Source organism: Buteo buteo, chromosome 11 (assembly GCF_964188355.1).
Source record: "Buteo buteo chromosome 11, bButBut1.hap1.1, whole genome shotgun sequence".
In the NCBI taxonomy this organism is placed as follows: domain Eukaryota; kingdom Metazoa; phylum Chordata; class Aves; order Accipitriformes; family Accipitridae; genus Buteo; species Buteo buteo.
Genome location: NC_134181.1, coordinates 19,997,907 through 20,013,380, shown reverse-complemented (window position 1 = coordinate 20,013,380; position 15,474 = coordinate 19,997,907).

Genomic DNA, 15,474 nt, shown 5'->3' with positions numbered 1-15,474 from the left:
CTGATATATCTCCAACAGGGCTCTGCACGGAAGGGGTGAATGGGAGCAGAAATGGTTGATCATTATTCTTTTTTTCTTTTTAGTTGCTTAATTGTATCTTAGCTTTGTATACAGTGACTTTTCTGTGCTACCTCTTTCCTAATGACAACAGCCTCATGTACTTAAAGGGTAATGTCATTTGGGCTTCAGAAGACATTGAAAAGTCAGTGGAAAATGTGAACTACCGAACTGGCATATTGCAAGGACAAAAACATCAAATCGGATGAATAGAAAGCGGCTCATTCTGTTCTTGGATAACAAAGAATATTCTACATGCCTAGGAGGGACATTAATATTTCAGGTTTAATTTTTAAATAAAATAGACTTAAAAACAAAGAACAAAATAGTTCAAGAGACTCAGGGTCAGTTCAGTAGGTGCATTCAATTATTTGCTCTGTAACATGCTTAACAAAAAGCAAAAGAGCAAAATAGTGATTTAAAGATAGAGTTTGAAATTCCTAGGCTTCTGAAGTGTTTCAAACTAGAGCAAGGCTGATTTGGGCTTCTGGCCTTTTTCTAGGTAGGTACACTGGCACTCAATCAGCACTCAAGCTTTTTTGCCATTCTTTTGGATGAGACCGCTAGAAACTGAAAAACAGTGTGTTCTTTTCCAAAAATGGGAAATCAAAGTTCTTATACAGTCAATTCTCAGCCTTATTTACTATCCCAATAGGAATGGGGCCATTGAAGCCCACTGAAACAGTAAGCCAAATGTAGTATTTACATCATAAATAAAAGAAAATCAGCTTTTTCTAACATTAAAACTTCATAGTTTTCACAGGCAGACCCTTATCTAATGTTTTCTTAGATTATAGAATGTTTTATGGAAAACTTAATGCTTCATTCTGTCTCAAAGGGATGGCAAGTTACCTTTCTCTCAAATGACTGCTCTGTTAATTGTCCTAGACCAAATGAGCTACAAATGGTTTAAATAGCATAGCTGACTTGAATCCTTTTTAGTAAAGAGGATTAGGAACCCCATACATAGGTTGCATAGCTGGCAAACCTGAGGTGTCAGGAGAGGCAAAGCAGTAACCTGTAGCAAGCACAGTGCAGTGCAGCCAGGGGACGGTATTAGTGTCAGCTAGCAGAGCTGATGCCAGTCAATGTGTGCTGTGGCCTTACACCATTAATGCTGTATGTTAATTTAAAGGGCTCTCCTTTCACTATGTGAAACTCTTTGTCATCTGTGTTTCTCACCACGCAGACCTACAATGCATTTGTCCTCTTCAGAATTTTCATTACTGATGGTGAAAGCTTAGTGACAGCAGAATTAAAAATTGGCTGTAAATTTAAATCAATATACTCTTTACAATTAACTTCAAGGTTTGAAAGCAGAAGCTTAAGGGAAGCTGCCAGTGACCTCTTAGCGAAACATGGAAGACTGAATGTTGTTCAGCTCTCAGGACCAAAGTCCTAATGAAGACAGTAGGTGGCAGAAAAATCAATTGATTCTAGAAACTAAAAACAGGACAAGATCCATTATCGTGCAGTCAGTGTCTGTTTCACCTCAGGCTCAAAAATTCTGGTCTGTGGTTCTTTTAATATGTGTTCTGGAAAGAAGTCAGGAAATGGTTTAGATACATGTGTATTTGGTTGCAAGCTAATCACCCATATTTACTTTAAGCCTTGATTCAAGATAAGCTTCCCTTCTCAGGGAGGGAGGAATTAGCCTTAGTTAAGTATGTATTGAAAAGATTTTACTTTTTCGTCCCTTATATTGCACTTGGAGAAAGAAAGTAAGCTTTCTGTATAATTGGACCACTTGCACTCAGAATATCCTTTGAGTTCTAGAGAGCCACTTTGATTCTGTCTCTGGTTTGGTGGCTCTTGCCCCGTAAACAGAGTAGGTATTTTGTAGGGAATTTTTTACAGTCTCCCAGGATTGACTTATGCACAATGGTTAATAGTCATAATGAAATCTTTGATCTTTTATTTTAGATTTTCTGCGTTTCCCCATACAAACATAAGAATGAAGCACCACTCTTTTGTGGTACTATTTTAAATTTTTAAAGTGATTTTTCATTTGCATTTGTCACTTGGTAGAACACTGGGTACCCTGGCAGGTTTGTGACGGTCACTGTCTGTGTGTGAGATAGCAATAACAGTGGCGAGTAAGGCTTGCTCTGTTATGGGCTGGATTTGTCACAAACTTTCTTCAGGAGGAAACTGATAACTCTGTCAGGTGGCTGCTGTATTCCAGTTCATGGGCTCTCATGCTTATCAAACTGTAGCAGCTTTGCCAAAACTGTAGTCTTATTTCCATGTCTTTTGTCTGCTCTTGGGGTGAAATGCCAGTGTAAGTTTTTTGTTGAGCTCCTTAGTTAACCATTGACTTGGAAGGGATTAATGGTCATAATGACATGCCTGGACCTTTTGATCTTACACAGATTTTATTTTCCTTTCAGTTCTTTCTGTATATACATGTGTATGTGTTGATATGCAGTGGGCAACGGGTGCAGTTGTCTTGGAAGACTTTGTCAGTAGCTTCCACGTTATCTTACTGACTTTAAACATCTTTTCCAAAATGCATGTTTTGTTGTAAATTTTTTTCATTTATCAAAGAAGAAAATCATTATTTGTAGGAAGAAACCAGATTTTCAGAAAGTAAAAATTATCCTTAAACTTCATTACCTTTATACTTAGGCACTCCCTATTAGAACTTTTGTGGCAAAAGATCAGAAGTAAAATACCGGGAGTTGTTACAGTCGAGCTTAGAGGATGTGTCAGATAGCTTTCCTAGTTGTAAAATTTTATTTGTTTAAAGATAGACATGTTCATATTTTTAAGGTAGCCTATTCTTCATAAGCAACAGTTGCTCAGTTGAAAGCACTAATGAGAAAAGGTAGGTACTTGAGAATAAAAAAGAATGTTGTCGGCATATTTATCAATCTGCAGATTAGGTGCTCTAGCTGCTCTAGCAGAGGTTTTATATGCAGATAAACTGTGAGTAATAGGTAATTTATATTAAGTACGGTCAGCAGTAGTCAGGCAGCTTTGCCTGTGGAGGTAGGCTGCTTCAGGCCTTCTAAAAGGCTGTGCCAACATGTGTGGATTTTTGTTCTTTTTATTATTAAAACTTGCTTGACATTCCCATTCTTTGAATAGGCTTACTATGTGTAATAATAATATGTGGGTTACCGCTGATTAAGGTTGTATTAATGACAAGTAATACCACATGGCTTGTGATATTTCACAAAATTGTCTCTTCTGGCTACAATGTTGGAAGTAGTTTAGTGGGGCATCCAGTATTCTTCCATCAGAATGGAAAGGATAATTTTGACAGTACTAGCACAGGAGTCTGTGGCTCCTGCTCTTCTAATATGCTTATTAATATTGTAGAGAGTAATAGTACATTATTTTCTTAGCTGTAAAGTTCTTACTGTATGGAATACCACATTTAAGTGATCTCTTATTGTAATTTTTAAGGGTTCTTCAGACCATAAGATGTCAAAGTAAAGTTTGTGTAGACATGGATTTTTTATTTAATGCTGCATGAGAGAAGAGAGGAAACTATGGAGATGGTTAAATTTAGTCCCACAATTTATGTCCCATATCTTTTGAATCCTTGGGAAGTTTCCTCCATGTTGAATGATGGTATCTGAGCCTCTCTGGAGAGGTTCTCAGGTGGGCAGCTCTCACTAACAGAGTCAGTACGATCAGAGAATTCTGCTGTTGTAGGAATAGCGATTATAATAGAAACACCTTTTTTGGTTTGTGAAGTTTTTCCTGTCTATGAATTTTTTTCACTTTTCTCAATTACAAAAATAGCTGAAAATATGCAATATTGATTACGAAGCTTTCAATTTTGCAATTGAATAACTGTAACTCTGATCGCTTCCAGTCATGTTCAATGTCAAAATATACAAATTTCTCAAAAGATTTGCTTTCATGAGCACCACAGAATGAAGCATCAAGCATCTTTTCTTTGAAAGGTAGTAGTATTGTTTCTCTGCCAGAAATTACAGCTTTTTGTGATTTTTGCTATCTACATGTGCTTTATTTCTGCTGTATCTGTCTGGGAAGGTTTAGGTAAAAGGTAATGAGCCATGAAAAGCAAAAGTTAATGGAAATATATTGATGTAGGTGAAACTTTCAAAGGGAATGGAATTCCCAGTTGACATTAGGTGACAGTAACAGGTAACGAGAAAACTTAAACAGCGTAGTCACTGCCAGATTCAGAGCAGGGTCAGGAACAGCTCATTGTAATATTTGGGCTGAAAGCCAACCTGTGGCACTGAATCATAATGAATAATGTTCTGTAGATAGACAAACCACTTAAGAATGAGATCAAAATTATTAAATGAGGTTAAATTGAGTCAGCGACGAGGCCAGCAGAGGCAACGGTAAGTCGGCGCCTAAGCACTAGACGGAGGCAGACGGGGAGGTTCCGGAGGTCCGGGAGCCCCGGGAAGAGCGGAGGGACCGGCCAGAGCCGGCGGCTCTCGCGAGAGAGACTGACGTTGGGCGTTGTGGGCGACGCCAGGCGCAACTGCGCAAGATTTGAACGGCCCCGAGGAGCGCCAGCGAAAAGGGCGTGGCGCGGCAGTTGGTGCAGGCAGTTGGTGCAGGCAGGGCGCAGCCCCCCCCTCTTCCCGGACACCTGCTGGAAATATGACACAGCAGAGAGTAAACAGTCTAGGAGGTTCTTGGAGTGTATGGAAGATAACTTCCTGACACAGCTGGTAGGTGAGCCAACCAGGGGAGGAACCTTGCTAGACCTACTTTTTACAAACAGGGAAGGACTGGTGGGAGGTGGGATGGTCAGAGGCTGTCTTGGGCTTAGTGGCCATGAGATGATAGAATTCTCAATTCTTGGTGAGGCATGGAAGGGGGTTAGCAAAACCACTGCTATGGACTTCCAGAGGGCAAACTTTGGCCTCTTCAAGGCACTGGTTGAGAGAGTCCCTTGGGAGACAGTCCTGAAGGGCAAAGGGGTCCAGGAGGGATGGAAATTCTTTAAGAAGGAAATCTTAATGGCTCAGGACCAGGCTGTACCCATGTGGCACAACTTGCACCACCAAGGAAAATGACCGGCCTGGCTAAACGGGGAGCTTTTGCTAGGAGTCAAGAAAAAAATGGAGAGTTTATCATCTCTGGAAGAAAGGGCGGGCAACTTGGGAGGAGTACAGGGATCTTGTTAGGTCATACAGAGAGGAAATTAGAAAGGCAAAAGCTCAGCTGGAACTAAATCTGGCCACTATTGTAAGGGACAACAAAAAATGTTTTTACAAATATGTTAACAGTAAAAAGAATCCTAAGGAGAATATGTATCCTTTAATGGATACAGAAGGGAATGTTGCCACCAGAGATGAGGAAAAGGCTGAGGTACTTAATGCCTTCTTTGCCTCAGTCCTTAATAGGGAGACGAGTTATCCTCAGGGTACTCTGCTCCCTGAGCTGGAAGGTGAGGATGAAGAGCAGAATATAGCCCCCCTTAATCCAGGAGGAAATAGTTACTATGCCATCTGGACACTTACAAATCTATGGGACCCAGTGGGATCCATCCAAGAGTACTGAGGGAACTGGTGGAGGTGCTTGCCAAGCCACTCTCCATCATCTATCAGCGATCCTGGTCAATGGGGGAGGTCCCAGAGGACTGGAGGCTTGCCAATGTGATGCCCATTTACAAGAAGGGTCGGAGGGAGGATCTGGGGAACTATGGGCCTGTCAGCCTGACCTCAGTACCGGGGAAGATTATGGAACGGTTTGTCTTGAGAGCACTTGCAAGTACATGGCAAGTCCAGGACAAGCAGGGGATCGGGCCCAGTCAGCATGGCTTTACGAAAGGCAAGTCCTGCTTGACCAACCTGATCTCCTTCTGTGACCAGGTGACCCACCTAGTGGATGAGGGAAAGGCTGTGGATGTTATCTTCCTTGACTTCAGCAAGGCCTCTTTGACACTGTCTCTCATGGCATACTCCTTGAGAAGCTGGTGTCTCATGGCTTGGACAAGTGTACTCTTTGCTGGGTGAAAAACTGGCTAGATGGATGAGCCCAGAGGGTTGTGGTGAACGGGGTTAAATCCAGTTGGTGGTGGGTCACAAGTGATGTTCTCCAGGGCTCGGTGTTGGGCCGTGTTCTGTTTAATATCTTTATCAATGATTTGGATGAGAGGATTGAGTGCACCCTCAGCAAGTTTGCAGACGACACCAAGTTGGGAGGCAGGGTCAATCTGCTTGAGGGTAGGGAGGCTCTACAGAGGGATCTGGACAGGCTGGATCCATGGGCTGAGGCCAATCGTATGAAGTTCAACAAGGCCAAGTGCCGGGTCCTGCACTTCGGTCATGGCAACCCCATGCAGTGCTACAGGCTTGGGGAAGAGTGGCTGGAAAGCTGCCTGGCAGAGAAAGACCTGGGGGTGCTGGTTGACAGCCGGCTGAATATGAGCCAGCAGTGTGCCCAGGTGGCCAAGAAGGCCAATGGCATCCTGGCCTGTATCAGAAATAGTGTGACCGGCAGGAACAGGGAGGTGATTGTTCCCCTGTATTTGGCACTGGTGAGGCCGCATCTCCAGTACTGTGTTCAGTTTTGGGCCCCTCACTACAGGAAAGACATTGAGGTGCTGGAGCGTGTTCAGAGAAGGGCAACCAAGCTGGTGAGGGGCCTGGAGCACAAGTCTCATGAGGAGTGGCTGAGGGAGCTGGGGCTGTTTAGTCTGGAGAAGAGGAGGCTGAGAGGAGACCTTGCCACTCCCTACAACTGCCTGAAGAGGGGGGTTATAGTGAGGTGGGTGCTGGTCTCTTCTGTCAGGCGGCTGGAGATAGGGCGAGAGGAAATGGCCTCAAGTTGCAGCAAGGGAGATTTAGGTTAGATATTAGGGAAAATTTCTTTACTGAAAGGGTTGTCAGGCATTGGAACAGGCTGCCCAGGGAAGTGGTTGAGTCACCATCCTTGGAGGTATTCAAAAAGCGTGTAGACGAGGTACTCCAGAACATGGTTTAGTGGGCATGGATGATGGTTGGACTTGATGATCTTAAAGGTCTTTTCCAACCTAAATGATTCTTCTATGATTCTAAACGCAGGTCTGCTTCAATTAGAATAGGATTTGGACCTAGATCTCTTGTATTCTGTATGAGTACCTACCTATCAATTGGATAAAGGGAGTGAGGAATACAGCCTCTTTGTGTGTTGTGAGTATGCACATGCATGAAAAATTGCAAGCAAGAAATTTTCAAAGAAACCAGTGTTCTTGTGTTTCATTGAGTCCTATTCCATAATGTACAGAAAATGTTGCATATGGAGGTAATGACTAACACCAATTTCACTGTGTTGTCTCAGTGTTCCCTTAAATGTTATTCTCATGTCCCCTAATCTAAGCTATATTTTTACAGTATTTGGAAAGGTCAGTGGGAAGCACCTTACTGTGTGTCAGTGACAATTCTGTTCTTGAAATTAAACTGCCAGTCCAAAACTTAATTGATTATTTGGCAAATAGGATTGTCACTTTTTAGATTTTGATGTTTTTTCCTAAAACATCTGCTGCAGCATAATACAACTATTGGCTTTAGAAGCAATCTGTTGCAGTCAAAGTTTATTGCATGTGGTTTATATCTAATGGTATCTCAAAACTGGTTATTACATCTTCAGAGAATAAGCTTGATTCAAAGCCACTCATCGCATCTATATGATGAACTGTTATGCATGGCTGAGAAAAATGTGTGATTTTTGTATTTCTTTAACAATGGTATAGTTGGTCATTGTAGTGAGTATGTAGGTGTCACATGCATCTTTTAATAAAGCAGTGACTTGCGTAGATCATGAATGTCCGAATACTCATCCTTTGAAAATAACACAGAACAAGCTGTTAGGAACCATTCTTTAGACATGCTTCTTTTTTCTTTGTCCAGTTTGTACAATAAACAAAGCAATGACATGAATTGGACTTTCTTCCTTAAAAGCCAAGTAGTGAGCCAGGTTCTTTTGCAAGCTTACTTCTGTATGAAAGTAAATCTTTTTAAAATACAAATATTACAAGAACAAATACTTGCATGAACTGAGTTGAAGCATTCAGGTTGGAAATATTTCTTCCTTCTGACTTTTAAACTCAGCCATTGATCTTTTTTTCTCTGTACTGAAGTAATAACACTGAACTAAAAAGGCAACCTGTTTAAACATGTTATCACTCTGTTCTTAATCTTTCAAGTTGAAGAATTGAGAACTAATAGGTGAAATGGGGCCTTAATTCTACCTGTGTTATGTTCACTAAGGCTGACCAATCTAAAGGAAAAAGGTGTAATCAGTCTCCAAGCTCTCTAATGAATCTTTGTATGAATTAGGCTAGTGTAGCTGATCCTTCACCATCCACAGCATAACAGGCCTGCAAAATAAAAGACTGGTCATGTGTCAATGATGCTGGTCAGTGGCAAAGTCCTAGTCCTTGTTTGAATTCACACAGTTAAGGCTCTATATGAAGGTACTCTGAATTCTTCCATGATCCGGGTGTGTTGCTCAACTGCCCAGAATCAGTGAATTGCAAAAGTGACTTTACAGCAGAAATGGTCGAGTTTTGCATATTTGAATTGGCAGAAGGAGGGCACAAAGTCATTTAGTAATAAAAGGTATTATATGAGTTAGAAAAGTAATTTATTAATAAAAGGTGTTATATGAGTTAGAATAAAGGAGCATGTAATGAAACTTGATTTCAGGAGTGGTTTTTAAGTGCAGTTGTACGCAATGTGGAAGTTCCCAAGGGACTAGAACACCTCTACAGCACTGGAAATGCAACATCAGCCATGCAAATAGTCATGAGGACCAAAAATCAGCCTGTGAAATTGAGTAGTCTAGTGTTGTACTCCAAGCTGTCTGACTTGCAAAGGCACAGCTGAGCAATTATTTCCCCAAATTGTTCATGAATAACCACCTGGACCAAAATATCAGTTTTGTTCTCTGTTTGTAAACTGTTATGTTCACATTTGTTAATATTGTTGCAAATAGTTGCTTGCAGAAATATATGTAGAAGCAGTAATTCTCATGTTAGTATTTGTGGAAAGCAAGCACTTTTTGGATAAAACTGAAAACCTAATTCTGAGCATTAATCTAATGAATTTATCAGAAATGATATTGTGTGTCAATTAGTTAAGACAACTTGAACTTCAAGGGTCGTTTTACAAGCCAGTCTACAGAAGATTTATGGTCAGGAATTTAGAAAAAACAGTATTGACCAAAAATACTCCCTGCTTGATTGTTTTCTGGCTTTGGCAGAAAGAAAGGAAATTACGAAAATAAGATTTTCATTTAAAAATGTTTCAGTGTTATGTAAGTATCTTAAATTATGTTTTGTTTTTTGTGAGTCTTGGTGACTACAAGTAATAAAACCTCAACATTGATGCCTTCTGAAAATGTATGCAGTGTCATATATTTTGGTTAAAGTTGTTTTCTGTGCCTGTAGGTTGAGAGCTAAATCTTTACTGAAATGGAATTCAATGGCTTGACCATATATTTTTGCCTGAAATGACAGTAAACTTTACAATTAGATTTTAACAAGACACTGAAGAGAGATGAATTCATGGGTGGCTGAACTTTTAGTCTGCTTATGTGTATAAGGAGAAGATAAGACCAGTAGATATTGGTGTTTAGCTTTCCAGTTTGATTTGTGTAATGTGGAACAACTGTTCATTAAAGTGTGTAAATCTTTCCACAGACACTGTGTAGACATCTAAGAGGAGAACTATTGCCTTCTTCTGATTCTTTACTGCAAACCATGAGAAGGGGAGAATTAAAGTTGGGTCTCCTGTATCTTGCACAAGTGCTACTTATTCCAAAGTGATTTATAAGAGCAGGGACTCCTTTTCTTCAAGTAGTTTTCTCTGTCTACATCAAATCAAACCCCCTAACACCTATATCTTTCCAGTGACTCAAATTGTATTCTTAAATGTAGTTTTGAGGAAATGTTTGCTTATTTAAACATTTTGTCCTTTGCGGGGGGATAGTTCTGCAGTTAGTGTGTCACCATATTTGATTTTGGGGTAAGTTGCTCTAGTTGTCCTTTGGAGGTGATGTTACTATGAAAGCTTGAAGGAAAAGATGACAAGTGGTATGTGGGAGTTAAAGCAGTAAACTGTTCAGCAAGCATTTTTCAGAGAATTTCCTTTTGTATTTCATAGTGGAGACAGCAAGAGTGTAATGAGCACCAAGTGGTAGTGCTTGCTTGTGCGAGTAACCCAGGTCATCACAAGAAGTCACAAACTTCATCTGACTGTGATTTGAGCATCAGAGAAGCAGGTTACTTTTCTTTAGGGTAATTCTGTGTAGGAGGAAGAAATAAATGAGTCTGTTTATGTTTGCTTTTAAGATTATTGTATCAGAACAGGAAATGGGCTCGGGATGCAGCAGAAAAACATTTTAGAATGAATCAAGCAAACACTTGTAGCTGACAGCATCATCAGATGTAAACAGAAGAGCCCATGTTTCTGCAGCATGGTATGCTCGTTTGGTGCCTTGGGGTTTTGCTTGACTAGAATAGACCCAAAGCAGGATAGTGATGCCTATGTGAATTAAAATTCTTCTGTGCTGTAGTTAGAACAGGTAGGAAATTAAGGTCATACAAAAGTCAGTTTATGTGAAAAAAAGTTTGCTAGCTGTGTTAGTATGTATGGTTAGAGTTTGACTAATTCTCTGTACTAGGAAAAAAAAAAGAGTTGTGACCAATAGATTCCACTTGTTACTCTAGAAAATCTGGCAGTTAGATGATTGAAATTTGAAGCACCGACCTTTCTGATACTGTAATGGAAAATGCAGTCACATATCTGTAAAGATCATCTAACTTCAAATACATTGAAAAAATTAGTGTTTTATTAAGTATTCCAGCTATAACTATTTGAATATTTTTCTTCCATAACAATAAAAAAGCCGAAGAAAAAGAACAGTTTATCTGTAAAGAACTTCAAACATCATTGATTTTTGTCAAGAAAAAAATGCAGGAATTCTTGAAGACTAAAGGTGTATATAATTTACCTATCTTCCTCTGGCCAATAAATTTTTTGTGTTATTGGCTAGCTGAGTTTTGAATGTCAAGTGGGCTTTGGATCTATTTGGCTGCATTTCTGCCTGATCTAATGTGAATTGGCCTTGTGTAAGATGTAATGAGCTGAAGAAGATCAGCCAGTACTATGAAAATTGAAACACATACAGTAAGGATAATACTTAGCTTTTACAGAGCACTTTTCATCCACTGATTTTAAATTACTTTACAAGAGATCAACTCCCTTACCCTGATTAGCTGTTCTGTTTAAACATGAATTGATAGAGTGTATGCCTGTAAAGAATTATTTTGTTACTTGTGACTCCCTGTGTTACTCTGGTGTCTTACCCTTTTAATTCTTTTGATGTTTGAAAACACACTTGCTATTAATGTTTGTTTAATTTGCAAGATGCATCAAGCTGCTGAATTGCTGAAATATTTGATAAGGAGCTTTCCTAACTTAACCATTCATGTTTTCACTTCCAAAAATTCTTCAGGGTTTCAGGATAGATTAGGAGCTGTTAGCTATAGAATCAGTCCTGCTGTTTGAAAACTGAAGCTATTTGTAGTTGTTTCAGTTCTGCAAGAGCTTTTCTAGAATGTCTTTATATTCTCTAGAATATCTCAGTTGTTAGCTGTTGTTTTGATTTCATAAGAAGCTGTGCTTTTCAAGTATTTCACTGCCATAAATGAGGAGAGAGTAGAGCAGGGTACATCTTCAGCCTTGTAAAAGCTGAAACAGTCGTTTTCAAAGCGGCTAGCACCTACAGACTGATCTAAAGTTGTTTGATGGGTAGACTTCAAACCTGGTTTATTTTTTGCTTTTCATCTATTTCTAATCTGACTAAATAAAAGGAAAAACTTTATAGTTCTTAAATGCTGAATATTTTGGTTTTGTTCTTTTCTGTTTTGTTCTTTCACCTCTGCTTGTGATGGAAGGCTATCAAACTGGAAATTCTGTTTGTTTATTTTATTGTATATTTATTTTTTTGTTTTGAAAAATGTTCATTTTCATATAGAAATGTTTTTTCTGCTTTGTCTTCAGTGATATGAATACACAATGCTATCCCTCCAGGATGGAACGCTTCCATATTTTAAATCTCAGGTTTTCTTTTCTTACGGTTTTCAACCGTTTAGAATGGTAATGCCTGGATATGAGACTTTCTCTATATTTTTAAGACATTTAAAACTTAGTATTTAAGTCAGAAGAAAATGAATTCTCTAGCAAGATTACCGTGCAAAAGTAATTCTGAAAATAATCTAGCACAATAATTTATTTAGTCATGGCACCAACTGTGTATATTTGTCACATCTTATCACATTCTGTTTGTACATCTGCCCATAACTGATGTTTTCCAGTCTGAAGTAAAAGCAGCCATGCAGATTATGCTTGGATTTGGCATAACTTTTTTTTTTTGGGGGGACGGGGGTAGATATCGACTTTTTGCAGCTCTAGAATGCGTCAATTTATTTTAAATGTGCAAGTGGAAGATACGATGGCTGTTCCCTTCAGCAACTTATTTGTGTGTGTTTATGTAAATTATATTGCTCCTTTAACTGGGTCCATGCTAGCTCCAGATTTTCATTGTTGGCTGAGGTGGATAGCTAAACGTAATGAGCCTCTTATAAGACCAGAAGATTGGTTCATTGTCCTGTCACTATGAAATTTGGGAGAGCTGTGCTTCAGAATGCTAATGTTAAATATAATCTGATATTTAGAATAATTCAGTGGAAAATACTCGATATTTGGCTGTATGTTCTGCCTGGGCCTGTACACTTACGGTATGCTCTTAGTCCTGTATTCTGAAGGAACATAGTGGGCACTGACCTATTCTGCCATGCCAAAGAATTATTAGTCTGGCAGCAAGAGTATAAAGATGATTTTATGGGAAATGATTAGACAATAGATTGTGATAGCATAGGTAAAGATTGCACTGATGTAAGAAGAAAACTGTAGGAGTCACTCTAAATGTGACTCTTTATCTAAGTTCAATTTAATCTTTTATATTCACAGCACTTTAAATATGTAGGTGGATACCTGATCCAATTTTGCATGTCTCTTAACTTGCATCTAGAAGCTTAATGAGAAACAAGAGAATATAACTTGGCAGCTGCAGTGGTACATTAGCTTACTGTGTGTGTGTGTGTGTAACCTTCTCAGAGAGGAAGGTCTCTGAGAGGGGTTGGACTTCTGAGATTGTGTGTCTTGTGGTTCTGGACCTTTGTCTGCCTGGGACTTCTGTAAGTGGCACTAAAAACATCCTCCTGTGAGGAGCACAAAGAGGCTACTTGCTTGCTTTCAGGTTACTAAAAACCCCACAAAATTCATAGGTGACTTTGAAAATAGTGCTGAAGAAAATAGGATTAAGAGAAGCAGGCATATGGTTGGACTGGGAGAAGAGGAAGCAGGCAGCAGCAGATAGTTTTGTCGGAAAAGGTTGTTGAAGTTACTTTCAGATCCATGTAAAATGCAAACCCTTCCAAAGGCAAAGTGCTTTTGCCACTTGAATGATTTGAAGTCCTTAACTGAAAATAATACTCTTCAATGCAGAAGTGAAAGAAAGCTAAGGCAAATTTCTTTCCAAAATATAGGAGAGTTTATAGGAGGCTACAACATTCTGGGGTTTTTTGGTGCTTTAGTAGGCTTTAAAAACTGTAAGAGTAAAGCGTTCTAATATTTGGCTTGTGTACACAGTTTCTTTGGTCTGTCCAAGATCTTGCAAAACTTTATGGAGATACGCAGTATTATCATTGTTTTTACAGTTGACGAAGCAGACAGCCTTTCTGTTCTCTAGGAATTAGTTTTGATTTATTGCTGGAATTACGCATTGGTGGATTATGCAAGTGAGCATTTCTGGTTCTCTCTCAATTATAGCAGTACATTTTTAGTTTTAAAAAAGGCTAAACTGGTTTCTCTTTGAACTTTTAAAAAAAAGTGTTTGTTACTTTAGTTACTACTTTTAAACACATCACATCTGTTTTTCTCTCTTCATTTTCTTTGCATTTACAGGAGTATAGTTTCTTAACTTTTTGGCAGCATTGTTGATTTGTGTTATAATGAAAAAAGAATAAGATGTATTCTGACTTTTCCCCAGCCTTCAATTTTCTTTTCAAAGATAAGTTTTTTTTTGTTGTGCTTCTGCATTTTAAATTAACTTAGGTTTTAAATATTAGCTTAGATAAGAGGGCGAATTGAAATTTCTTGGTTACTTGTACAAATATGAGATGCTGAAGAATCAGTTGTCTTTACTACCAGCAGCATCGGTACCTAATATGCCTCTTCTGTTTTGGGTGTTGAAAAGGGATGTAACTTAACTTCCTGCTTTTAGAGTAAATTAGGGGAATATCAGAAGAGATGATGTAGTTATCCAAAAGCAGACAGGAAACTTGGTTTCTATAATACTTCCAGGAGGACAAAATACCTCCATTATTTTAAGTAAGCCCTTCCTAGTTTTACTTTCATAATAGTATGCTAATGATGAGTCTAGAAGAGTTACCAGTTGACTGAAACTTGGTGAAAATAGTAAATGGGAGAATGAAGAGTAATGAAAAGTGAAAATTTTGTAAACAGGCTTTTGCTGAACAGCAAAATAGATTAAAAGAAGCTTCTGTGAAACTCTTGAAGTATTTTGAAATTAATTTTGAATTATTTTAATACTAATTTGTGGCTTTATGTGTTTTACATTATTTAAAACTGACATACAACAATTTCATTCAGTTTTTCAGCTGTATTAAAAAATAATTTAAACCATGTTTTTCTTACTTGCTTGAAGGCAGTAGAGGAATATAAACAATTGACGGCTGTACCTTAATAATATTGAGATCTGTTTAAAAAAAAAAAAGGCACAGAGGAAAGTAGATTAGTCTCTGTACATGCCAAGTATGAAATTTTTATGTAGGTAATTGAGATTGCCTAACAAAATGTACCTTTGGAAATAGTGCTTTGTGTCATTTTGTGATGTTCCATGTGGAAATATAAGAAAATGGCTTAAGTTTTATTAAAAAAATCATTGTTATCTATTCTTCCTTCATGTTGGACAAGAGTAACCTTTTCCTGGTTGATGCATAAATTAAGAATAATGCTCATATGGCTATTACTACTTACGGCAAAGTTAATGAGACAAAAGAAATTGCTTGTAAAAAGGAAAACAATATAGCCTTGGGGAATTCCAGCTTTTGTACTATGCATTTTGATTCATGTTCCTAAAAGGTCTTGATTATTTCCTTTCAATGTGTGGTTGTGAAAGCTTCATTGCATTATTGTAATTACATGCCTGAAGGGAGTTCAAATGTTGAAATTAATCTGTTCACTGCATCCACTGGACACCGAAAGGATGTGAACTATCTCATGAAGCTTGAGAGCTATATAGGGTTCCTGCTTTTGGGCTTTTGTTTTTAGTTCTCTGTCAGTCTTTAGAGTCGGCTCAAGACTGGCTTCTAGAGGCCCTTTCCGCACTACTGTCAGCAGTCCT